This window comes from Numida meleagris, chromosome 2 (genome assembly GCF_002078875.1).
Source record: "Numida meleagris isolate 19003 breed g44 Domestic line chromosome 2, NumMel1.0, whole genome shotgun sequence".
In the NCBI taxonomy this organism is placed as follows: Eukaryota; Metazoa; Chordata; class Aves; order Galliformes; family Numididae; genus Numida; species Numida meleagris.
In genome coordinates this window covers 72,119,871-72,146,790 of record NC_034410.1, presented here as the reverse complement: position 1 = coordinate 72,146,790, position 26,920 = coordinate 72,119,871, and the positions used below count along the sequence as shown (strand labels likewise).

Here is a 26,920-nt window from a genome sequence, read left to right as displayed (position 1 = left end):
GTAAACAGTTGAGATCTCTAGTCACCCCAGAGGAACTACAAAGAGTGAAGCTAAATTTACTTAAAATGAAACAAAAAACATGGCAACAAATGTTGCACAGTGTAAAACAATCAGAGATGAAGCGTCAGCTGTCCCAGAACTAGGCTAATGACTCTTGACCAACCTCTAGCAAGCATTATCAGGAATCTGACTTTCTGCACATGAAGCCTAGCTATCTTCCATACAACAGAATAGAATAATTTTTATTTATTCCTTAAAAGCATTGTAAGCTTCTCTATCCTACCTGTTTTCATGTACTTTTCTTCAGAATTAGGAATTTTCTTCATTTCTTAATTCTCCTGTTTCACAGGGAATCATAGAATCTTAGAATGGTTTGAGTTGGAAAGGACCTTAAAGATCACTGAGTTCCAACCCCATGCAGTGGACAGTAAAACCTTCCACCCTGATCAGGTTTCTCAGAACCCCATCTAATCTGTCCTTGAACACTTCCAGGGCATCCAGAACTTCTCTGGTCAAACTTTCAGTTAGTAATATTTGCTAACTTCTTCTGGATCACTTTTACATACCTTGCTTTTAAGAATTCTCCTGCAGTCATGGAGAAAGAGGATAAAAAGTCTTCAAACTTCCCATTGGGATAATTGGTTTTTAGCTAGTCCTTTTCTTAGAAATTGACATTGATAGCTTTATAAGTTATACTTCAAGTAGAAAAGAGCAGTGCTGTTCTATATATATGTGATCCTGATGTGTTTCTTCCTATCATTCTTCGTGGCTAAACACTGAGATATTATCATAGTTTTATGATTTTTGTTATTGGTATTCCACATCATAACATCCTGTAGAGCACCGGGAGTTAAAGAGTTAATGCTTCAGTTCTGTGGATCGTGGATAGTTCTGGGTACCTGGTTCTCAGAAGAGAAGAACTGTATCTCCCAGAGGACTTTGCATTGTTCTGTTTCCGTTTTCTGCTCAGAGGGAAAGATAAAATCGTTCACAGATCACAAGATGCCTCTCCTTTTCCCTTTGTGCTCGTCCCATTCCCAGCAGTATCTGTGCTCTCTAGATGTCTCTTCAGCATTAGAGTAAGGCCTTTGGTTTTTGGACACTCTCATTTTATTTAATTAGCTTCAATTTCAATTATATTTTATATTATCTTGCATTCCAATATTATTTGTTTTAGTAAATTAGCCTTTCCTCCTCAGATCGTTGCCATTGTTTTGGTTTTTTTTTGGCCCATCTCCCCACCCTTTCCTGTTTTCCCCTTTCCTGGGCCATGGGTCCAGGGGTCCCCCTGCCCCATTAGTCACAGAACCAGGCCAAACCAGCCCATAAACTGTTGACAGATATGTAGACTTTTGTTATTGTTATTATTGTTAATCACATAATAATTCTCAATTACAGTTATTGTTGTTAATTGAATTTATCACCTCTTCTATTTCTGGTTTCAGAAAAGTGACCCCATGTAATTAGATCTGCAGATCAATGAAGACACAAAAGGAGGTAAAAACATGCTAGTAAACAAGTAAAACTGAACTTTAGAGTGAGGATGAAGAAACACTCAACATGAACATTATATTCCTCTGAGGTGAAGGACTCCATAAGTTGAGAACTTGTCTTAACAAACTACCACCACAACCAGAGTGAAGCCTCTCATCTTAGGACCCAGAAGAATGAGCATAACATTAGCGAAAGGGGTAAAAACCAGAACGTGTGCGTATATAACAATTTTTTAATGACATTGCTATTTTTTTCCTGCAACAATTAGATCTGTACTAAAAATGATTCAAGTTTTAAGATAACAATTATGTATAAATCCTCAGCACTTCTTACTTAGAATATATGCTTCTTCTCTGTTCATAAACAACATGTACTGTAGCAGCCCACGGCGTCAAGCGCTGGTGATACCAGCATGCACTGAGTCCTCAGATTTTCTTTGGCTTCAGACATACAGCTGCAGTCACTGGGTTCTGAAATTGTCTCCGGATGCACATATGTCTGTCATCCTGCCTGCTACTTCTCATGGTAATGCATGCTGAGGTAAATTGACTATGCAAAGCAAAGAGATGAATTCCACGTTGTCTCTTCTGACACAAAATTAATAACAGAATTTAGTTGTTTTAATGAATATGCAATTTGTATTTGAATTTCTTCATGAGAATTCTTTCAGAAATTGTAGTGTCTTTGTTGAAAGTCAGAATAGATCTGGTAAAAATGATGGGGTTGTTGTGTAAGCCTTCAGCTTTCCTTGTTGCTGCTGACTTTTACTTTCTTACAAAAACACAAAAGCTGCCACATTTCACAAATGTGCATATATAATACCAAGCATATATCAAGCAGAATAAATTTAAATCCCAAAAGAACAGAACATTTTATCAATACAAGTTGCTCTTTTCCAGATCAAAGTTCAAATCACTGATAGGGGCCATTAAAATCAAGCAATCATCATGTTACTCAAAATAGGATAGGAAACTCAAATTCCTCACAACAGGCTTTCATAAACCTGAAACAATTGCACATATTAACTAAAAAAAATTTCAATATGTTTTATATTTTCATTTTTTGGACCAAGAATTAAGTGGGGACAAACTTGCTGATAAAGGGATTTTCTTTTTTTCCTGCATTGAGGCCTTATCTCTTTCAGCACTAGTCTTGGATTGAAAGAAAGTCTCTTGCTAAAAACTTTCTTAACTATTAAATAACACCGATGATCCAGCACATTGTTACACATTTACCCAGTTGGGACAAACGGTCATTCTTTGGATTAGATTCACCCTTTCAAAATTTTATAGAAATTATCTAAATAGGACATTAACAAGGATCACCTCAGTAGCCTTCCTCTAAAAGTGTTTGTTTTCTGCCTAGTGATTCATTTTTGCCAGTGTCTAGGAAAACATCTAGTGCACATATTCCAGTACTTTTCACTTTGTATTCACTACTTCTTCATGAGAGGAGCAGAGGGGCAGCACTGATCTCCGCTCTCTAGTGACCACAACAGAACTGAGAGAATAGTACGGAGCTGTACCAGGGGAGGGTCAGGTTAGAGATTAGGAAAAGGTTCCTCACCAGAGGGCAATGGGCATGGAACAGGCTGCCCTGGGCAGCAGTAGCAGCTTGAGTTTTGAGTGGTCCTACGTGGAGGCAGGAGTTGAACTCGATGATCGTTGTAGGTCCCTTCCAACTCGGGACAGACTATAATTCCGTGCTCTTTTAACAATAATTGAAACATACCCAAAGATATTCCTGCATGCTCTCAGTAGGATTTCTTTACCTACACACTTCAGGAATTCCACTTCAATATGTTTACAGTCATTTGAAATTCAACAAGGGAGAGTTACTCAAAGTTTTCTCTCCTTGAAGTCATGCTAATTTCCTTCCCAAACCGTATCTATTCCAAACCGTATCTATTTTCCCAAGGTCACAAGCAACATCTCACATAGATAGTTGTGAGTGTAACATTTATCTGATCATCCGATCGCAAGCCAGTGAATCTCCAGTCCTTCTCTCAAGCATTTCAAGCAAACTCCAACAGCTATTCAGTCTTCCCAAGACTTGTGAAAACCTACTTATAAACTTTTTTGAAAAGAAATATGTCTTTGCTCAATCTTCCAATGCTCAGCAAGTGACAACCACCTACTCTCAAGCACGTTTTAATACTAGATTTCTGTTTATTACTTGGAGTCTGAGAGAGTGCACTCTGTAATCCCCGCTGTTTGACCTAGTATGAACCTCAAAATCATTTAATGACCTAAACTGAAAAATTATATTTTAGGTTTTAAGAGGGACATGGTTATTAGATGCTTAACTGAACTACTTACCATTTGCACAGACTGGCAACACTATGCATAGTTCAAGAAACACAAAGAAGTCAGAAAATTTTGTTGTAGTTCAAGTGAGTGTAGGTGATATCTCTCTGTAAGTGAATGACTATATTGCAGCATAATGTTAAGTTCATAAATACATAGGAGATCTGCTTAGCTAAATTATGCCTCCTATTTTATTATGGAGACTCACAACATCAGAGGTGGATATTTGTGGTACAGCAGTAGAAGTTGAACCTTCCCACCAATATTTCATTACATTTTGTTGCCATTGTGAGTTTCAGCATTGACAACAGCGGTTCACCTCCACTGGTGCAGATTTTTAGAAGTGCAGCATACAGGCTCTTGTTCATTGCTGGCAGAGACACATAGGTAATAGTGATGACTACTACTGAAAAATAGTAGTTTTGGTAGATGAGAATTTGTTCTATCAAATAGAGTTATTGTGCTCTTGTATCTGTTGTAGTTTCCAGGCAAATAAATTGGTTGCTCCGTAAGTAATGCCTCCAGTGTATGTGAAATATTGTTAGGCTTCTATTATTATCTCTTATGTAACGTAAGGGAATTTCAGAAAGCTACCTGATTCACAAATAAGGATAATTAGAAACAACTGTGATATAACAGGTTTGGCAGATGATATCTAAAAGGCTGCTGCCATGCACCCTTCAAATGAAAGCATTAGTCGTAGGGGCTTAAATATAACTGATATTGTAGCATCTGAGTCCAATAACATTTTTAGAAAAGCTCTCATACAGAACATTAGTCATACTCAAAATGATTTTATTGTATTATACATATATATGAAAATTGGAGTCAGTTTTATAATTGTAAACTAAATCTCCAAACTTCACACAGTACTACTCATACACTATTCCAAGCAGTGAGCTGAAAAAATCCAGAACTAGGATTTTGACTAAGAGCTTCTAGGTGTCTCCTGCACAGTAGAAATTTCAACTGGTGTTGAGTTTTATATCTGATATTATATTTTTACATGAAATTATGTAATAAAGGCATGCATAGCAGAAAACAAAAGTGTTCAGTTGTCCTATTGATTTTGAGCCCATTCTATTGTAAGCTGTAAATATCCATTTTTGCATTATTGACTTCAAACAGAATAATAATCCTGTTGTGGATGAAAATCTAGAAGATTAAGTGAAGTGTTATAATTACCATCGTAAGGAATATTAGATCCTGAGGTACAGAAAAGTTTCTAGTAAGACATTGACTTTACACCATTTCTAGACCAGCTCAAGAATTTTCCTTCTATTTCTTTTTTTTTTCCCCCCTAATGTCAGATATTTCACTTGACTCAATAATACAAATAAAAAATGTTATCTCCAGAAATGTGTACTTTTACTTTATGAAATTATTTCATTTCTTATGGAAACAAATAGAAACTGATACAACATGAAGAACAAAATCCAAGTATAATATAAAAAGTAAATAAAAAAGAATATAAATGTAGTCAGCAGTCTAAATGATAAAATGTCTTATTTTTGTTGATATATTTATTTCAATCTCAAAATTCACCTTAACATGTCACTATTGTCTAGAACAACTTAAATTCAAACAAGCGTCCATTTCTTCCATTTGTCATAGCAAGACATGAAGTACACTTATCTTCAGAATTGAGTTTTTGCAATATTGATGCATTTAACTACAATCAACCTAATTCCAAGTATCTAGGAAAGAAATCACATTTTAAAAACTACAGTTAACATCAAAAGTAGAATCAAAATTACAGAAGTACTGCACCATAGTGTGCAGAATCTTCCTGTTTCCAGAAGTAATGCCAAACAGTGCAATAGAAGGAATTACACGCTTACCTTACTTCTACACCTGCACACACTTGGAGCTTGTTTATGTAACACTCAAACTACTCCCCTATTTTATTACTACTCTCTACATAAAGCTGCCTTCAGAGGGATCAACCAACAATCTGTGAAGAGGTCCTCAGGAAGAACCCAAGTATTTTCTAGAGACACAGAAAGGGAGAACCAAAGAAATTGATCACACAGAACATAGTGGTGGTTTGAAACTTGCCACAAGGAAAAAATATTTACCACAAAAACAGACAAGAATTAGAAAAGATTCTACATAAAGGTTGTGCGTTCCTTTCAGTTTTCAAGACCCAAATGGACAAAGACCTCAGCCATCTTCTCTGAAGAGAGTGCTCTGAGAAACAGATTGCATTACTTGACCTCTAAATCCCACTGATATTCATAGAAGTAAAATTTACACGTAGACCAGGCCACATGTTGTCTCTTTGTCCTTACTTCCTTATTGGAATAATAATAAACCATAAACACATTTCTTTTGTTATTCATTTTGAAAGCATTTTGGCTGAATTCCTGATCTCATGAAAGTGGATGGGCAAACTGACTCTGCATGCATTGGACAAAGTTTAGTGGTTGTCAGGTAGGAATGGAAGTCAGAACTCTGCAGTTTTGATCACATGCATTCATTTGACTGTCACTGTAATTTTGGACTCACACTTTCACATACAATGGAATGGGTAAACATATGCCTACACTGAAGCACTAAGTGCCTACTGAAGGAGGGGACTGATAACATACTCAGCATTAGCTGTGAGGTATTAGCTCCAGTAGCAAATGATTCAGAAGTTCAGTGTTTATACATAGGTTCATCCCAGGGGATCTGACTAGAAAGCAGGAGCATCACCTTGTGAATAATATCAGGAAATACTTTAAATTCTTCTGGTTTCACATTCCATACCACATAGGAAACTATGAGAAAAAAAAAGTAACTGTCAGATTTACTAATGCTTCATCAAGGCTTTAATTTCTGCTATCTAAAGAGTGAATAATCTACGAAGTGTATATTAGAACTAAAATCTTGTTCTGAGATATTTCCCTCATAGCTGATGTCTGAATAGATGAGAATATAAACTGTCCTAACTACAAGACAAATGAAGGAATTGTCAGTGACTTTCCACCATAATACTTCATACAAAATACTGACATCTATCAAGCCTTTCGCAACTGAAGGTTTACTAAAGCAAAACTCTCTGTAATGTATTTCCTTATTCATTACCTTTTACCTCTACTTCAAGATAACTCTTTCATGTGGACAGTTCTTTGTGCTTAACATCTTAAATGGTGCAGAAACAGTGCAGATGTGAGTATTGGACAGCTCAGTAATCAGAACAGGAAAGAAAACAGGAGTGCTCAAGAGGTTTGATTTTTATTTAAGACTTATGAGAGCAAAAAAAACAAATTACTAGAGGAGAGAGAAACCCTTAAAATCAGACAAAATGCCAGAAGTAAGTGGGTACAGAATGTGCCTATGTCTCCAATAGATATGTTATCCTTCAGTGGATACTAATAATTATTTAGGAATTAAATCGAACCTGATTGAGACTACAGTCAAAATATGATTACAACAACAAAACTATTTCAGATGGGGATCTGAAAATTGAGAGGAAAGAAATATAACAAGATAAAGGAAGAAGAATCTAATGCAAGACAAGGATGATATCTAGGAAACTTTAAAAAAAAGCCTACAGAATCACATACAGATATTCAGACTCACAAAAGTTCTATTAAAATTAAGTCCAGTTGGAAAAAGTAGCAGTAAGTAGAGTAAATCCAGACTGCAGAAGGGCATATGCTGTACCAGTATGGTAAAAAATAAATAAATGAATCAGAGGTCTGCAACTCCTATAAATTATGAGTGCATAAAGCTTGGACAACATTGAGAGTTTTGAACTTGAACAAATACAGTAAAACAGAAGAACCAGTAATGATATATTATGATTTTGTAACATTGTGACTGTGATCACAAAACTTACAAGCATTTTATGTAACTGAGTTAAGCAACCAAGAAAGGGAAATAAAAGATACATGCATGTGAGCCAGACAAATGACAAAATTTCAAGATAAAGAATGAAGAACGATTGCAAATAGGCAAGAGTTCCTTCTAAACAATTAGAAAGAGTGACTGCTAAAAATCAAAGCCAGGATAAGCAGCATAAGGATTATGAGACCTTTTGGACTTCTCAATGACCTCTCAGACTAGCACCATTTACAATGCATGAGTGTAGTTATCAGTGTTAATTATTGAGCATCAACTCAGTGGTATTGTGTACTCAGAGCTAATTTATGTTACAACTGTTAAAAGTTAACTACTGAATGTGTGCAATAGTAATGATTAATAATACGTGGAAACTATCCATTGGTGCAGACTGTCATCACTCAATTTAATAAAAGCTGTTTTAAAATTTAAAACTGACTTCGTTTGTCAGTCTTTTAAACAATCCCAACAGAAGAATCTCTACTTACATAGATATATATATATCAGGTATTTATATTCAATTAAAACAAATAAGACAGTCAATTCCTTAACCGTAAGTAAATTTATTCTTAAATTAGCAGAGAAAAATCCCACCACATTTCACAGAATCACAGAATGTCAGGGACTGGGAGGGACCTCAAAAGATCATCTAGTCCAGCCCCCCTGCCAGAGCAGGAACACCTAGATTAGGTCACAAAGGAACGTGTCCAGGCAGGTTTTGAATGTCTCCAGAGAAGGAGACCCCACAACCTCTCTGGGCAGCCTGTTCCAGCGTTCTGTTACCCTTACTGTGAAGGAGTTTTCTTCCCGTATTTACATGGAACCTCCTATGTTCCAGCTTGCAACCTATTGCCCCTTGTCCTATCAGTGGATGTCACTGAGAAGAGCCTGGCTCCATCCTCCTGACACTCACCCTTTACGTATTTATAAACATTAATGAGGTCACCTCTCAGTTTCCTCTTCTCCAAGAGAAAGAGACTCAGCTTCCTCAGGCTTTCCTCATAAGGGAGATGTTCCACTCCTTTACAATACCTCCACTCCCATTTCCTAGCAACACACTGAGATAACGATCTACAATCTTACCTAAAACAGCAGCTAAAGTAAATGGTCTTTTGTGGGATTCTAGCGCTCCCTTAAAAAAAAAAATAGGCGCACAGTTTAGTAAGCAAAGAACTCAAGCATCATCTGGGGAGGGATGTCTAAAATCTGACAACAAACATGAAGCACTCACTAAAAGAGTAGTTTCCTGAACAAAGAGATCCCATCTGAGAATGAGATTAGTATGACTGTTAAGAAGATTAAATAAAGAAATAGTCATAAAAAATTGCAGTGAAATGATCTAAATAACCAATTTCAATACATTAGAATAGGAAAGGCAGGTAAATAAACGTAACAAAAAGCAAGTAGTGGATCAGTATATAGAAATGGATTAACTGGCAGCAATGAAGAAAGGAAGTACTCAGAAAAGGAATTAGGTTACGGGGACAATTAATAAGAGTTTTGAAGTGAAGCTCTCTAAGAAAAGAAAGTGTTGACAAGAAAAAAAAACTAAAAAGTTGTTTATACCAGCAGTCTGAACAGTGTAGTGCACGGGCTTGAAATAGGGGTGTAGAACACACAAAGATACACCAAATAGAAACAAAATAGAAAGCTCTAAAAAAAATAAATAACAATCAAGCAAAAACAAACAGACCCATGGTGAAATAGCAGTGTCACTACAGCATATTTAGTGAATGATAAATGCCTTAAGAACAAACAAAAGATATCCAGCAATTCTTAGAGACTATGAAAATGAGAGCAGATCTAGGGACAGAAGAGTCTGTCTGAATAAAGAAAAAAATTCAGAACAAAAATGAAGGAAATAAAGAAGTGTCATAGGCAGATGAGGTACTGGAACAGTCCCTGGCAAATAGCACACACACACACAGGACCAGGGCAGTTGCAAGGTATGGCCTGACAAAGTGATCAGGGCCCAACAACAGGTCCTGGCACTAATCAGCTTCCCAGGATGGCTTCAGGCTTGACTGTGGACTTTATTATACTTATTATATACTATACATATTATACTAAGAAACAGAAGCACTAGACATATTTCTATAAAGTTTCTGTTAGCTATTCCCCAGAAATGTTGTTTCCCCAAAGCACCACTGCACAAGTGGTAGCAATCAGGATGACGGAGGAGAGACTTAGAAGAATTATGAGGAGAGACTGAAGGAACTAGGGCTGTTTAGTCTGGGGAAGAGGAGGCTGAAGGGAGACCTTATTGCTCTCTTCGAATACCTGAAAGGTGATTGCAGCGAGGGTGAGGTTGGTCTCTTCTCACTGGTGACAGGACAAGGGGAAATGGCCTCAAGTTGCACCAGGCGAGGTTTAGGTTGGATATCAGGAAAAACTTCTTTACAGAAAGGGTTGTTAAGCACTGGAACAGGCTCCCCAGGGATGTGGTTGAGTCACCATCCCTGAGTGTGTTTAAGAAACATCTGCTTTTGGTGCTCAGGGACATGATTTAGCAGTGGTTTGTTAGAGTTAGGGTAACATGGTTATGTCACAGTTGGACTTGATGATGTTTAGGGTCTTTTCCAACCTGAGCAATTCTATGATTCTATGTCTCTCCATTCTGAATGTGACAAGTAATGCTTTATTTCCCAGGAAAATACTAATAGGAATCAAAAGGAAATTATTTCATACATGATTTTGAAGAGGAGGCTAAAAGACAACCTGATTATAGAAAATGATTCCACAAATGGCTAGAGAGTTTGAAGAGCCTGGCATTACCAACAGTACAGGCCCACTCTCCAAGTCAAATGTAGACTTCAAGCAACAGCTCTGTAATATCAAGGAAAGACACTGAATGAATAGAAGCTTAACAGCATAATTAATCTGAAGAAAAACAGATCAATTTCATCATAAGCCATAGTTCTGACATAACCGTTATCATAAAAACAGTTAGTTTAAAACAATAAAAACAAAAGTTCTTCAAAAAAACGCTTCAGAAAAAAGTCTTGAGGGTCATCAATTATGACAGAGTAGCAAATACAAGCAATCTAAGTATGTTCACAAAGGTAGATTGCACCTTGTCTGTTCCGAATACAAATACTCAGGTTGGCAATAAGGCAATATGAGTAACAGGTATCAGCATGAACTACCATTGTCAAATGGAAAAGAATTTGAAAATTATCAGGACTCTATTTTTCCCTTCCAGAATTCTGAAATAAATAGTATACTAATTTATCAAAAGTAGATTATGCTATTTTATCCTCATACTCTTTTTTTGATAAGAGAAGTGAAAAAAAGCACAAGAGGTCTTAAGATTTCAGTGGTTATGTGATACAACATAACATGAGAAATTATTATTTATATAGAAGAATATCTGAATTAGTGTAAGATTTTTTTGAGATGAGTAAGGAACTGATAAAAGAGAATAATGCGTTAGTGGTGAAAATTAAGGTAGAGAAAAATTACAGCTAAAGCACTTCAGGGACTTCTATTGGGATTTGTATTTTTCATTAACCTTGGCTCAAAATATAGGACTTTTTAATGAAAAGTGCAAATGACATATTTAGAACTATTGTCAAAGGGCTGAAATATCATACCTGGATAACTATGTAACCTTGAAAGAGATATTAGAGTCCTGTCTCCTACAGATCAATGAGTTCTTTTAGTTATTTATTCTGGAGCTTGATGTTCTTGCATAAGAACAAATGAAAAAAAAAAAAAAAGTGTGTGACATCTACTCCATAAACCCTATCTCTTTTTTTGCCATAACAGCCAGAGGGCTCCTCATATGTAACACTATCTACATACAAGTGCTGTTCCAAAAGCAGTGGCTCCTATTTTATTATGTCGGTCCACGACATCAGAGGTGGATGAGCACAGTGAGATGGTGAGTTGTGCATTTCAGCAGTGGTAACAGTGATGTGAAAGATGAAATATGTTCCAAACAGCCATGTAGGTTTTTACATGTGTGGCACACAGGCTCTCTTTCATTTCTGGCAAAAATGCAGAGCTAACGGTGGTGACTATGCTGAAGAAAAAAAAAAAAAAATAGTGTTTCAGAGCTGATAGTTTGCTCTATCAAACAATGTTATTGTGCTTTCCATATCTGTTGCAGTTTCCACAGAAATAAATAGAAGGCATTAGTTTTGGAGCGGTCTGCGTAACAGAACTCTAATGCTGTTCTTTATCCAACAACCAAATGTCTCCAAAGTTATGACATAAGATCCACAAAACCAGAGACTACACTGATAAGCATTTAACATGATAGGTATGTTTTCACAGGTAGGTTTATCAGCAGCAATTTTCACTTGATTTGGAATGCCCTTATAACAAAAAATGAACTTAAAAATAAAAAAAGGGACACAATAACATGAAAAACATCACTTACTAAATCACCGTTGTCACTGCAGGAGCACATTTCTTGGGACAATAAAACATTTGATTATTCTTGGTCATTTTACTTCAGCATGGTAGTGAAATGTTTCTGCTGAAACTGTCAGTTATCAAAGCGAACTTCTGATTAATTCTCATTACCAGATTATTTAGCTGCACTCTACAGAAAATTGTCCTTAATTCTATACCTAAATTCAATATTCATCTCAATTAGAAAGGAACAGCAATAAACACCTGTAGCATTTGCGCAAGGACAAATGAGGCAAATGTTGAGTGCAATGAGTATTTGTCTATTAGCCTTGTTACTCCATAATTTTCTCATATTAAAGCTTGTATCAGAAAGTGGTATATCTTAATAGCAAAGATTCCTGGAGCAAGTATGGAAGTGCATTTTTAAAAAGTTAACAAAAAACTGAAACGCAAAGACTTTCAGTAGGCGTCAAAAGTACATGATGCACATTAAAAAATGTATATTCTCTTCACATATATACTTTAAAAACTGAAACTATTTTTGCATATTTTCACAAAACTTGCAGGTCCAGAAAGAATTAAATGCTAAAAATAATTATTGATCTTACTTCCTCACTAAAAAAAAAAAAAAAAAAGCACAGATTTTGTGAACAACACAGCATTCTTTTTATTGTTTCTTTTGCCTTCTAACATTAATCCTAGGGGGAAAAAAAAAAAACAAAAAACAAAACTATGAAAGGCTCCTGATGGACAAATAGAAGAATATTAAGAATAGAAGATTAAACAAAAGAGGAGTTGTAGCTGAAAATATCATGAGGATTGGTGCTATGTTTTTCACTGTATTGCTAAATTATTATTTGATAGACTCTGTTGTAACGGCTTGCAGGAGAAAAAGGACTCCCCACTGAGTTAAGACAAATGTTAATATTGACACCTATATATGATGTCAACTTAATGCAAAGGGAGCTGGGGAAGTGTTTTTTTCTCCTCCTGTCCCTCCCACTACATCCTCCCTTTCCTTTTTATGAGCACAGTTTCATGAAGAAAAAAAAACCACGAAATTGAGATTATATAGTTATCTGCAAACTCTTCTTTTGAAATTTATCATCTCGTTATGCCTGTACGAGTGAAATAAAGAAGGACAAAGAAACTTTTAGATTATTTTTAATTTGTTCTCAGCCATATGCAAGCTGTGTTTATTCACAATTGGTAGAAGGGCAATAGCAGAACACTAATAACAAAATACTTCCATAGTATTCAGTAGGCACTGAGGCTACATTTATCTTAATAGACAAAATGATTAAACAGCCTTGTCTCTACCCATAAAGAAAAACTCCCTGTCTCCCAAAATGCTCAAAGGGCCTTGTTCAAACTAAGAATGGTCCCAGGCCCCTTTTACCCCCAGTCATTCTCTTGGCAGAAGCACATCAGAAATATGAGTTATTAAATGTTATGAAAATGCCAGTTACTTGGGCTAGGCCCTGTTTAGGTAACTATTACATACATTGTTTGAGATAGTTAAAAAAAAAGTCTGTTTTCTGGCAGTGCCTCAACTAACTTTCTGAACTTACAATTGATGTTAAAGACAGAAGATTACAAATAATCTCCAGTGTGACTGGAAGTCTATAAAAAGGTCTGATTATTATTATTTATTAAAATCAATGACTACACAAAACTTCTTTGGAGAATTCACAGATTGTTCTCTTACTTAATGCAATAATTATATTTATTAAATATTTATTGCATTATTGCAGGACTCTTATAGGGGAACTAGCTAAAAATAACATTTAATTGGAAACAAGAGAGCAATAGTCACTGAGGAGGATATCTGAAAGAAATAATAGTTATCAATGGTTCATGATGGGCAAAACACAGAAGTACCCACAAAAAAAAAAATTCAGTGAGAACAGAAAGATAGTACTTACTAAGTTTCTGTAACTGCTACCTGACACAAAGAAATAATACTGCATTCATTTTGGAAGGGGAAGACTGAAGCAGTAAAAGTCAGATCAAACACCCTTTGTTCACACAAAGCTGACACTAGTGTTAACAACAGACCACCAGAAATTGGGAGCATGCAAGTGACTTGAATATATCATAAATAAATTCCTTACACATTTCATCCATATAAGCAGCAAACTAATTTAGCCTAAACTCCTAGACTACTGAAGCGTGGAAAGTTCATAACAATGAAAAAGTATGTTTACATTACATATTCTGAAAAGGGAGACAGTACTACCTCTGATTTTAAAGAGCACCAACTGATTATCTGCCATGCTTTAACATACAGTATACTGTTCATTGACTGAAAAATTAGTTATTGTTCAAAATAAAATACATTTAAAATATGAAACTTACCTGAATGCAATAATACATATACTGAGTTGTAATGCTATAATGTGATGGAAAGTACAGCTATAATAGCAGGGTGACACAATCCTAGGCTGCAGCAAATGAGAACAAGCCATAGTACAGCAGCTATAGATACAGAAACAAAGAAAATTTGCTTACCTCTAGAAGGCCTCTGACAGGCAAGAATCTTCAGCAAGATACCCTTACCTCCCCCCCCCGCCAACCCATAAATGAGGTCTGGGAAGGGCTGGATCTCGGCTCCACCTCTTCCGGTCACTCTGGTGCATTGCATGCACCTGTGCTCCCCTGGGTTGGCCCTGCCTTCCCACCAGGTGCTCAATCACTGGTTCAAGCCGTGATTCAGCATTTCTGCTACATGAGTGTTTAAGATAGCCTGTTTTATTTTTCATGTTTGTTTGTGTTACTAAAATATGACTTGATTTTCAATTCTTTACAAGGTAAACAGCAACCTTTGGCTTAATTTTTGTACTTATAAGTATTAAAAATATATTTTTAAATAATTATTTTTATCTATTAAAAAAAGATGAAACAAAAAAATCACCACAGATTCAGAAGAGCTGATATTGTTGAAAACTTAGTTCTTCAGTAGTGTTTGCTTTCTTTAACATGATGTTTTAACACTGATTCCAGTGTTGTGATCATACTGAAACAACACTGTAGCTGCAGGGATAACACTGCATGGTATGCAATATGTTTTCCTATATCCCAGGAAGAATCATCACTTTTCCAGATAGTACTACTACATGTACAATACTTCTCATGAGAAAGTGCAGTCTTTTTCTTTGGATTCCATAGCATATCAATAACTGCAAGAAGTGCTGTAATTTTAGATAATCTAACTCCCTTTAGTGAAAATAATGTTTGCAGTACCAGTTTTGGCAGTGATGTAGCTGAAACACTACAGTCTTATTGCAAATATAGACATGTAATCTTCCAAGAAGGAAAAAAAGTGTTCCCTTTTTAAATGCCAATTCAAATATTATTCAAGTTACAATATACAAAACTGATTAGCTAAATCAAAAGAGATATTGATTAGAAGTCAAGACTCAGTAAATTAATATGACATTTTAATATTTTATTGACTAGCAACCTACAGTGCAAAAAGCAACCTAATTTCTCCTACACTAAAGTTATATAACATGTAAAACTTAATTATTGTTTTTCAACTCACCTTCTCTCTTCTGTCCCAGAGAGGGATCTGGTTATCTAGTTTTTCACCAAATAAAACAGGCTGGTAGCCATGTTGACAAGGGGAGCCATGCCTCCAGATCTTTCTCCCTTCAAAGACTCAGGTTTAAAAGGAAATAAAACAACTCCTTTTTTCTTTTTTTTTTTTTCTTTTCATTAGGCGCTGCTAACTTCAAAAACAGTGTATGATAAAACAATGTATACTTTCAGCAAAGAACCCCTTAAGATAGAGTCAAAAACATATAGATGTGTAACTGTTATCAAATGATCTCTTAGTAATACAGAATTTGAATTAAAACTCACCTACAGTGATAGACTTCCTCATTCCTTGCCATCTTGGCTATGCTAATTGTGTTCAGAAGTTTTAATTCAAGACTTTTTCTAACTGGATTTATTTAAAACAAATTTTATTTTAAGCTTAAAAATTGTCTTATAATTTCTACATTTTTTTCTCTCTTAACTGATAACATTTCAATGACTATTCCTCATCCTTGAAAACACACAATGCACATTGCAAACTCATACGTACTTGGAAAAATATCCTCCTATGTAGCAAGCAGCTAAGTCCATCATCATGGAGGGTATTAGAAGCAAAAGATTTAAGACTAAAGTCATTATCAGTCATATCAAAATCATTATGAGACAAGAAGGTTCTTCCATGTTTGCAGTATTGCCCTGATTTTCACCGCTGTAAGAAACTTAACAATTTATTTCATGGTGGTTCAGAAAACATGTGTTACACTTTCTTCACAGAGAAAAATGCTAACACATCCTCCTCAACAACTGAAGAGCCATCTGGAAGGTGAGACTTGCACTGTAAGCTTGTTCATCTATGAGTTGCTCTTTCTTTATATAGATCTGCATCTGCTTCACGACTGCTGAGGCAGCAGCATCATCATCAGCCCACTGAAGGTCCCTGAAGACCTTCACCTCAACTAATCTTAGTGGTAGGTTTTATTTTAAACCCCAGAAAGAGTGCCAGTTGGCAGTGTTTCACTACACTTCAAGTCATTTGCTTTCAGCTTTCCACTGTGGTCCTGAAGATGAACAACTTTGCTGACCTTTCCAGCAGAAAACTGCAGAGACACCTATTGATTCCTCTAGGCTGCTGACCAACATGGTCTGTGACTTGCTAACCAGTCCTCAAGAAACCGCACTTCTTATTCACCTCTCTCCATCAACTTGAACTCTGAAGTATGGACTGAGTGATAGCACTCAGTTTCAAGTTTATATGACACATTTTGTATGTTTTGCTAGTTTCCTAATAATAATAATAAATAGAGAAAAAGTAGTTTATTAATCTATACATATATAAGGTGTAGGTTTTAATGTTTTTGTTTTTCACGCTGGCTTCACTTCCTACATATTATATCACATCAGGAAACACATGTTTTTAGTTTATTTCCTACAAAGGTCATGAATGTCACTTCTGAATGTCACCTGCTAGGTGAGTAGTCCAGGTTGGAGAATAAAAACTTAATTGAAATTGCTAAGCTGTTTTCCAAAATGCCAAGATGTAAGCCATCTTTTTGCAGTTTTATCAATTTCACTTTCAGAAACACTGAATTAAAAAAATTTAAACCAGCAATCTGGACACTTATAGAAATTTAGCAATATAGTAATTAGTTCTCTTTTCCAGGAATGTATGCAAAGAAGGCTGTTACAAAAGAATTCTCATTCTTTAGGTAAGGAAACATTGCAACAGCTACAAAACTTATTTTTATAATGATCAACATCTTTCCAATGTGAAATTTTCCAGCAAAATCACTATCCAACACCCTTTTGGCTTCTCCCCCTGCTCGCAACAACCTTTTACATATTTCTTGCTTGGGAAGCTTCATAAAGATAACTGAAAATATACACCAACTTTTTCAAAAACTACTGAGGTGAACCTCTGTATTTACTTGCAGTGATATCTTCAGCTGTCCTACTAATGTGACATCAAACAAAGCACATGTTTGGATGAAGTGCCTGTTTCCAAACTGGTTAATGAGTGGTCTGGGTCCACAAACTGCAATTCCTTACTACCTAGCAGTTGTAGATCTGCTGCATATTCTCCAGTTCTCTTTCAATAATGACATGAGAGTAAAAAGTGGAGACTTGAAAATAAAACTCAAAATTTCAAAGATTCATTATGAGCAGGATTATCCGAATTTTCCCCTAGAGAGGCACAGAATGGATAATGAATGTAAGTGTCAGATCAACTTCTAGATTTAGTACAATTAAATCTTGCTTGACTTAAAAAAATAAGTGTCAGGTGAATCATTAGTGTAGAAAGTAGAACAGTGAACTCTTGACATAAATAAAAGACATAAGTGACAGTTTAGTTAGATTTTGAGCATATATAGGGAAAAAAATTTAAAAAAACTGCATGAATTCAGTGAAACAAAGAAAAATGTACCTAGAGAAAAATGTTTGTTGATAATATAATTTGAAGAGAAGCATATCAGAGACTACTTTCTATTGATACTAAATTGCTAAGAAAGTTTTAAAACTCAGAACATAATCACTGAGGTCCTAATTCATCACAGAATCATAGAATGGTTTAGGTTAGAAGGGACTTTTAAGATTAGCTCCAGTGCCCCTGCTACAGGCAGGAAGATCATCCACTAGACCAAGTTGCTCAAAGCCCCATCCAGCCTGGCCTTGAATGCTTCCAGGGAGGGAGCATTCACAGCCTCAATGGGCAGCCTGTTCCAATGTCTCACCACACTCAATAGTATAAAGAATTTCTTCCTAATATCTAGTCTAAATCTGCCCTCTTCAATTCTCACAAAAGCTTCTGAAATATCACTGAAGCTTCATAATTTTCTAATACCAACAGAGCTTTGAGAAATATTGGTTAAATACATCGAGTAAAATAGTTTGAGAACTTAATAGAGAGCTTTCCATTTTTGCCAACATCACTAATCTATTTTCTCTGCATTGTTCTTGACCTTACAGACCATCAATGAGTCATTGGTAGAAAACAAGTTGTAAATACGTTAGGAAAGAACACTGCACTACTTGTCAAATCAGATTGTTAAATTACTACCTTCTTAACGCTTACTCATTTCCTAAGGTCTTCCTTTGCACTGTTGCCTTGGTCTTGTATATATATTCCTTCATCAAAAAGAACAACACAAATGTTAACTTGCACAATCCATTAACTTTTAAAAATGTATTCTCCTCTTCACCTATTTTTCATTAGAGTTGTAACTAAGTTAAAATTGCTGCATATTCAGTTTTCATCTTTAGCTTCCTATAATCAAAAAAGAACTACCTTCCCCTTTCTATCCCTCTCAGAGACTCTAAGAATCTGCCAGATATAGGTGAATGGGTGTTCAGGAAAGTACAGAACAATTATCTAGCAACAGATATACCTATTTCCCACAACCTTCCATACAATTGTAAATGTTGGGGTTTTCTTTAGATTATTCAGTGTATAGTTAATGTCTCTGTATAGAAGACTAGACTGAAATTTAAATAACCTGATAAAATATATTTTAAAATATATTACAGTCTTTCAAATCAGATTAAAATCTCATATTGTCTTCATTACATCATTTTCTTTATTTAAGATCCCTAAAAGGCATAGTTACATGAGAAAAAGCCAAATCATATATTATTCTTTCTTACACACAGAGAACCCAGATAATTTTGGATCTTCTTACACAGTGAGATGTCTTTAGTATGCAGAAGCAAAAAGAACTGGAAATACTCATGCAATTACAGATGGTGTCGTAGGCAAGTCTTTTAAAGTGTCTGTATTTCACAGTGATCCCTGGTGCTCACAAATCTGAAAATATTTCCCATCAACAAAACTTGAGTCCACAGTGGATATCAGCAATTTACCTTGATAATCTGTGACTTTCTCAGCTGCAATTGACATGACACAAAACCCACAATGAAGATAATGAGAAAGCATTTCTGGAGCAAATTGCAAGTATAGCGGACAGCTATTCTCTTATACCTACAACAAAAGCAACAAATTACAGAGCAGCATTCAAGACTACACACACCAGGTTTGCAAAAGGAAAGGATCCAGCCTCCCTAATAGACCTATATTACCAGAAGCATTTTATGAGATTCCTCTGTAAAATAATAAAATATGCAACACAGCAAACAATAAAAAAAACCTGTGACATCTGCATAAACTACTTCCTTTCTCTTTTCTGAATCCTCCTTTCTCTCCCTGCAAAGGCAATTTCCAGTTTCACTTAGAGTTGAGCTGCATGAAATGCACTGTGGTTGTTTGGAAGACCATTCCCTTAACTCCTCTTGACTTCTTGGTGGCATGAATTAATTCTGGTCACTATCTTTATTCTTCAGGATGTGGAAAATCCTTATGTGATAATTCTTGTGGAAATTTCAAATAATATACAGAAATCAAGAAGGGCACATTTAATTGCAGGTGTACTGAACAGAAAATATTTGAAACATGAGATTTTATGTGGAAACAAACAAAAAAGAAGCATCACAGATTATCTGAGGATGAATAAGGAGGACCAAAGAGACCAGAAAATAAGAAAAAATCCATAAAAGCATTTGAAGCACTAAAATAAATGATGAGACAAATAAAATTATTGGGAGGAGAGACAATTCTCTCTTTCTATGAACTGTTTACAAGTCAAATCTAGGCAAGGTGAAGTAAAAGGCAGAAGATCAATTCCATTTCAATTCCAGAAAATGAAGCAACATTTCAACTTGCCATAAAGCACTTGCTGTTAATTGCCATTATTGATCATTTCAGTTCTGTACTTGCCTTCCAGATCTCCTCTGATACTCTTTGGCTCTATAAAATGAGACGTGCTTTGGTTCTTGCATTCTTATATTGAAACTACACCTCAAACTTCTAACATCTAAATACTGCATCTACCTCACAGTTCAGGTCTTCTTAGCCCAACTGTTCAACTTCCTTTCACCAATCATGAACAATCATTGCTAATTCTATTTAGAATAACCTGGCAGTGAAAATAGAAGGAAAATATTCTGTTCTCCTTCTTGTTGGATTGCTCTACCCTGAAGATTGATGTCTATAGCAAAATAAGTTGACAGTCAGTAATGACATCATTTTAAGAAAGTTATTCTTCAATGCAAAACTGCTTTGAATCTTTATGAATGATTTTACTTATTTCTAAACAGTAACTAAACTGGAAGGCTGAAATGCATTTTCCTAGACTATTTCTAGAAATCAGAGAAACTCAGAGATGTCAGAACTATTGCACACTCAGGGACTTTCTAAATATTTTAACACACATCTGAGGCAGAACCTGAGTTTAAACATATTTAAGAGATCATTCTGACAAACAAGAAGTTACTGACCTGAAATTTATATATGTATCTAAAGCCAAAGGTTCCAAGAGCTCCACAGCAAATAAACAGGACATACAGGATTCTTGTATCTGCACTAAAATTCACAAAATATTTATTAACTTTATGGAGAATGTTTGTATAAATAGGGCACACTAACATCAGTTCTGAAGGTACCTAAATACATGCTAAGCTACTTGAATAAAAATGCTTTTTTGAGTTGCAGACAAGATAAAAACAACAACAACAACAACAACAACAAAAAAACAGAACAAAGACTAAAAACAAGTCACTGTTCAATATATACATCCAACTTTTAGCCTATATTAGTTAGAGACAGAACACCTTAATGGTTAGATCCAGTTCAGCAAAGTAAGATAGCACTTGAGATAATACTCAAGACTAAAAAAAAAAAAATTATTTATTCCCACATTAAAGTTAAAAATAAGTATAATTTTGAGTGATAGCTTTGAAAATACAGAGTAAATGAGGGGGGGAAATAAACAACAGTCAATTTTATAAATCTCATAAAAATAAGCAGAATTAGGCCTTACTCAAATTCTCATACCAGAGTACAACAAGCACAATACAAATACTGATGAAAATATTGTTTCAAGACCTCATTGACATTCTTACCAGTAAAAAACTTTACTTTTTAAGTATTTGAGAGTTTTTATTTTTATTTTCCACTAAATCCAAAATGCATACATCCACCAGAATTTGACGTGTATAGACTCTAACCTTTGTTAGTTCAGGGTCAGTCTACTTAAGTGAAGAGTCAGGTAAGGTTTGGTAGATTTTTCCAAAATAGTTACATCTCTCAAAAGTTATCTTTGGCTCAGTGCTGATATTGGCATGTCATATGCTTATTTCACACCTACATTTTTCTCCATTAATAGGTTAAGAAGGACTCCAGATTTGCACTAAAGTTCTGAGGTGCAAAGAGCGTTTCAATCCTCTAGTTCTTTTTGATGGCAGATAACCCATCAAATTGAGGCCATACTAAACTCAAATTGCATGCTTCATGCTTAAATCATAAGTTGCTTTTGCTGTGAATGTCCATACATAACCTAAAAGTAATATGTCTCATCTCTGGTTCTGTATCAGAACCAGAGAATTTCAGTTCATGGTTGCAATAATAAGAGCGTGAAATCTAACACACTGATATGGCGTATTTTCAGAAAAGCTTGGATTTTACACAAAGGACTTAATCATGACTAGATTCCTTGTTAAATTAGCACACTGTATGTACAGTGTTCTGTTCTATTAAGGTTATTCCACTTAGGCAATTTAAATTCAGTTTAAAAATCAAGTATGATCTTTCAAATTTATTTGTAAATTAATAACAGTTGCATACAAAAAAAGTGAATTCCAATTTAAAAAATTCTATTCAAGTCATACAGTGGTGTATTTCATTTTTACTAGTAATCTTTTAACATCAAAGACAACATAACCATGTGTTCAGGTTCTAGTTGTCTTTATCAGAAATCAGAATATGCAGATGCACCTTCTTCATTGTACAGGCGGTGAAACTCAATATATTTAATAAGTTGATACGAGGACAGCATTCCCAGTTCTGCTTTCATTGTCATACAAAATGCAGTGTATGCAGTGCAGAGATACCCAGCAAATTCAGCATCAGTAAACCAGGAGAGTATTTAAAAACAGAAATAGATTGCATAGGCAGAAGGACTGCTGATGTCCCCTCAATGTCTTCACTTTTTGTTGCTGTCTAATGCACAAACTTAAATTTATGATTTTTTCCTGCACAAAAATAAAATTCTATCTCTACATTTGTGATTCCAGAACAAAGTAAAATTTTGCCGTACTACCAGTATAAATGAGTAGATATGCTTACAATTTCCATTTAACTAAAATTGTAGAATGGTTGTGACATCTATGAGGACACCACTTGCGTGCAAGAAAAATGCAATTTTCAAGCTAGTCAGTGCCAATCTGATTTCTAATTTATTCATCTAAATTTGGTGTTCCATAAGCGTGCAGATATATAAGTGTATATCCTGCTAGTAGCAATGAATTTCAAGAGCTTTTTATTTGAAATATGTTTCTTCCGTACATCAGAAAACCAGCTTCTCCTACATTTAAGATGAAAATGAGCTACATTCATGCTTCATAAACAATAAAGAACTTTACTCTTAAAGAGTTTTATTTTTATTGGATACATATCAATTACCATTGTAATCCATGTACTGAACTGTTCTCTTGCACTTCAAAAGAATGAGAAATATTGTTTTCCCTGTTTTCCTGCTACACTGCAAGTTCTCTTAAGAGCTACTCCGTAACACAGAAGAACAAGGTTAAATTTCTCATTAAATATTAATTCAAAACTTAGCTCCTGAATAAAATAGTTCCTGATTCTTTAGCAAATTTATACTGTGCCCCTGAGGTACGACAGCATGCTTAAACTAAAATTAGCATTAATACCTTTCTGTGCATGTATTCGTATACATATTAATACATTCAAGTTCTTTAAAATAGAAGTGTATCAAGTTCTATTAGTAAACTAATTGCAGTCCTGATCTAGCTCCCACTGAAGAAAATGCACTTTTTTATTGATTTTATCAGGAAGTTGACTGAATTGTAAGTATTGGATAGATTACACTAAGATTGTAAAATAAGAATAATGAGTGAAATAAGAATAGTGAGTGAAAATCTGTACTCATTTATTATAGATACTGACAATGTAGACTCTATATCTTCTTTTCCTCCTCAAGGAAGTGTATTGAGATCCAAAATACTTTGTTTTTATTTTTGAATTGTGAACCAGAACTTATTGTGGTTATGACAAATCTCTAATTCAGCTTATACTGCTTTACTTACTTTAGTTCTATCTGCATAACACAGCGTAAAACCATTCTCCATGAATAAGCTAATACTTCCAATACTTTCATCCTATATACTTCCATTCTCCATGGAGTCTAGATTGTCCAAATTATGTGATCTGCATGGTGCACTACAAAGAGTCAACGTCTGACTTTCATAGATAAAGATGGAACTGAGAGAAGTGATGAATATTATATGCATGCATCTGCTTTCTGCCTAGAGACAGGAATGGTAAAATCCAGGCTTTCAAAATGTGTTGGGGTGACTTACAATGTTCTGAAGTTTGTAGGTTTTTCTCTATGTGACCCTAGAGAAACAAACATCAACCTTGTTTTATAAACACCCGCAGGAACGTACATATTACATACACACTCCAGAAAGTGAGGATTAGAAAGAAAAAGCATCTCTAATGATTGAAGAGAATAAAAGCCTTTAGTGAAAAGGTGCAGAAAATATCCACTTCTTATATTTTTCTCTTTTTCCTTTGCATCCTGTGAGACACATAGTGTCTCCTAAGACAGAAGGGAAAGACAAAGATACTCTGTAATTCTTACAAGATAATTTAATAGCCTATTGCTCAATGCAATTAACTTCCAAGACAATGATTTTTCACCTATTACAGCTTAAACATGTCAAACTAAATTGTATCATTACTTCTGCATAAACAACTCTGCCATTCTCACATTCCTGATTTCTAACATCTAGCAAACTTGCATGGAATGTGATATGAATTAAATGCAGTAGGTGTCCTTTAAATGTACTAATCACTGTTTCATTAAGTCATAAATGGTAGTAGAACTGCCTAGATGCAGTTCTGCCCTTGTACCATGTATCAGCAGCTCCTACCTTTCTTTCGACAGTGAGGAACGACGCTCAGCTAAAACAATGTCTGAAGCCAACATCCAAGCACTCAGTAAAGTTAGTATCAGGGTCCATTCAAAGACATTCTTTCACAACTGCACTTCCTACCTATCCTGCTTTTATATCTCTGAGAACAGCGTATTGCTAAAGTATGAAAAGAGGTGGATAACACTGTTCAGCCCCACAGCCATCACCAAAAAAAAAACAAAAAAAACCCACAACTTCTCATAGTTTTCCTATTACGTCAGGGATAGAAATTAACATTGTCTCGAGTCTTCTGTTTCTTAAAGGAATTTGACCTCAGTAAGAATTACAAGACAATGCACTTTATTTCCACACTGACCAATTATATATTTCCAATGTTTCCATATTCCTGTAAAAGGAAAAGATTATTGTTTTTAATATGGGAAACTCTCAAGTTCAGTTACTAATTTTAATGGGATTATATTAGAAAATAGTTTATTTTAAGGTCATTCTGAGAGCTATGAGAGAAAACAGGGGAAATCAAATTTCTACTCCAAAAGCCCGTTTCCAGCAGAATTTTTTATTCGCTCATGTTTAAAAAAAAAAAAAAAAAAAAAAAAGTGGCAGATGCAAGGCAAGAGCATCACAGTTCCATCACTGTCCACTTGAGAAACAGTGATTCATTATCACTGTACGTTGTTATTTACAGTGGCTCAGACAAACTTCCCCGTGTCCTTGAAAAGATCAGAATTTACCTCTCAGTCTCTGAACAGTTAACTACAAGTAATTTTAGGGTCAGATTAAAATATTCCATATGGATTCCTGTCTTGTTTTACCTTGTAAAAGGTAAAGGTTTTTCTTGTTGTACCTTGTAAAACAATGTAAAACAAGAAAAGAGCACAGATGTGTGTGTACACATAAAAATATATAACATATATATGTAATACATATTTAAGTGCATACAAAATGAAATAACCTACCATTTTATAGTATGTATTATGTACAATCACATATAGAAAGATAACAACGTTAGATTCACTACTGGCTGGTTGTGGTTAGGTGCAGATATGTGATTTCATTCCCTCTTCTTGGTCCTAAGGCTGCAAGATGGAGCAACCAATTTCAATTTCTAAATTGGAGAGGGAATAAATTCCAGATTTCTACAGTTTGCTGAGATTTTAAATCTTAAAATTAAACAAAAAGTAAAAACAAAATACCTTAATTTCCAGTGTCACAAGTAGTGCATAATCGTAACTTTACATCCTGTTTCCTTTGAGTAAAACTTGAAATTGGATTTAAAAAAAAAATCAGTCAATTTCCTTTAGTTTCAATTTAACAAACAGAACAAGAAGAGTAACAGGCTTACACTGAGTAGAAATGTTGTAACTATTTGTTTCTTAAAATAAACCAAGTTATTACTCCTACTGAAAAGAGTAGTATAATTAACCTCATGTTAATCAGGAGGGTAAAAATTAATTCATCACATATTATTAAATAAATATTCTTTTATCTACTAGCAACTTGGCTACAGACACTATTTTTCTTAGTACCTTCTCTCTGCAAATATTTCTTGAAAAATACTCATTTCTGAGCACCGAGTTTTTAATTCAAGGACTTTTTTTTTCTTGTCTGGGTATAGCTACCACATGGGAAGCTTGTTCTTTGAATGAATGACAGTAACTCTAGGAATCACAATCCCACAGTGACTACTCCAATTTAAAAAAAAAAAAAAAAAAAATCATGGGAAAGAAGTCTGAATAATTTTTCTGAACTGATTTTTAAAAGCATTTAAATGTACATAGCATATTTTTCAGGGCAAGGAAAGGTTATTCACTATAACAATTTGTAGATTACACCAAGTTGAGCAGAACTGATAACTTGCTTGAGTGCTGTGCAGAGGGATCTGGATCGGCTAGAGTGGGCTGAGGCCGACTGTATGAAGTTCAGCAAGGCTCAGTGCTGTGTTATGCACTTGCATCACACCAACCTCATGCACTGCTGCAGGCTTGGAGAAGAGTGGCTGGAAAGTTGCCTGGAAGAAAAGGACCTGGGAGATAATGGTTGAACATGAGCCAGCAGCATGCCCAGGTGGCCAAGAAGGTCAATAACATCCTGGCCTGCATAAAAAATAGAGTGCAGCCAGCAGGACTGGGGAGTGATTGGTCCTCTGTACTCAGTATTGGTGTGACTGTACTTCAAGTGTTGTGTTCAGTTTTTAGCCCATCACTACAGAAAGAAGGTTTAGTTGACTTTGCAGAGACAAGCAACAAAGCTGCTTGTTGACTTGTGAGGACCAGCTGAGGAAGCTGGAGCGAAACAGTCTGGAGGAGAGGAGGCTGAGAGGGGACACCATTGTTTCCTACAAATACTTGAAAAGAGATAGCAGTAAGGGTGCTGTTGGTCTCTACTCT

The 26,920-nt window shown here is 35.2% G+C and overlaps 1 protein-coding gene across 3 annotated transcripts in view; it reads right to left on the bottom strand.

The window, feature by feature from the left end:
- The window catches only part of CDH18 (cadherin 18), a 537,316-nt gene that overhangs the window by 395,638 nt on the left and 114,758 nt on the right, over positions 1-26,920 (bottom strand). The window contains exons 5-6 of one of the 3 annotated variants that reach the window (XR_002435175.1): positions 20,853-20,937; positions 18,871-19,500 (exon numbers count right to left, since the gene is read on the bottom strand). The exons of 1 other annotated variant lie outside the window; for it this stretch is intronic. The gene's annotated coding sequence lies outside the window, so the exon portion shown is untranslated. Of the gene's footprint in view, positions 1-18,870; positions 19,501-20,852; positions 20,938-25,269; positions 25,792-26,920 lie in introns of those variants that run through there. One more of the 3 variants, XR_002435176.1, reaches the window with a different exon arrangement.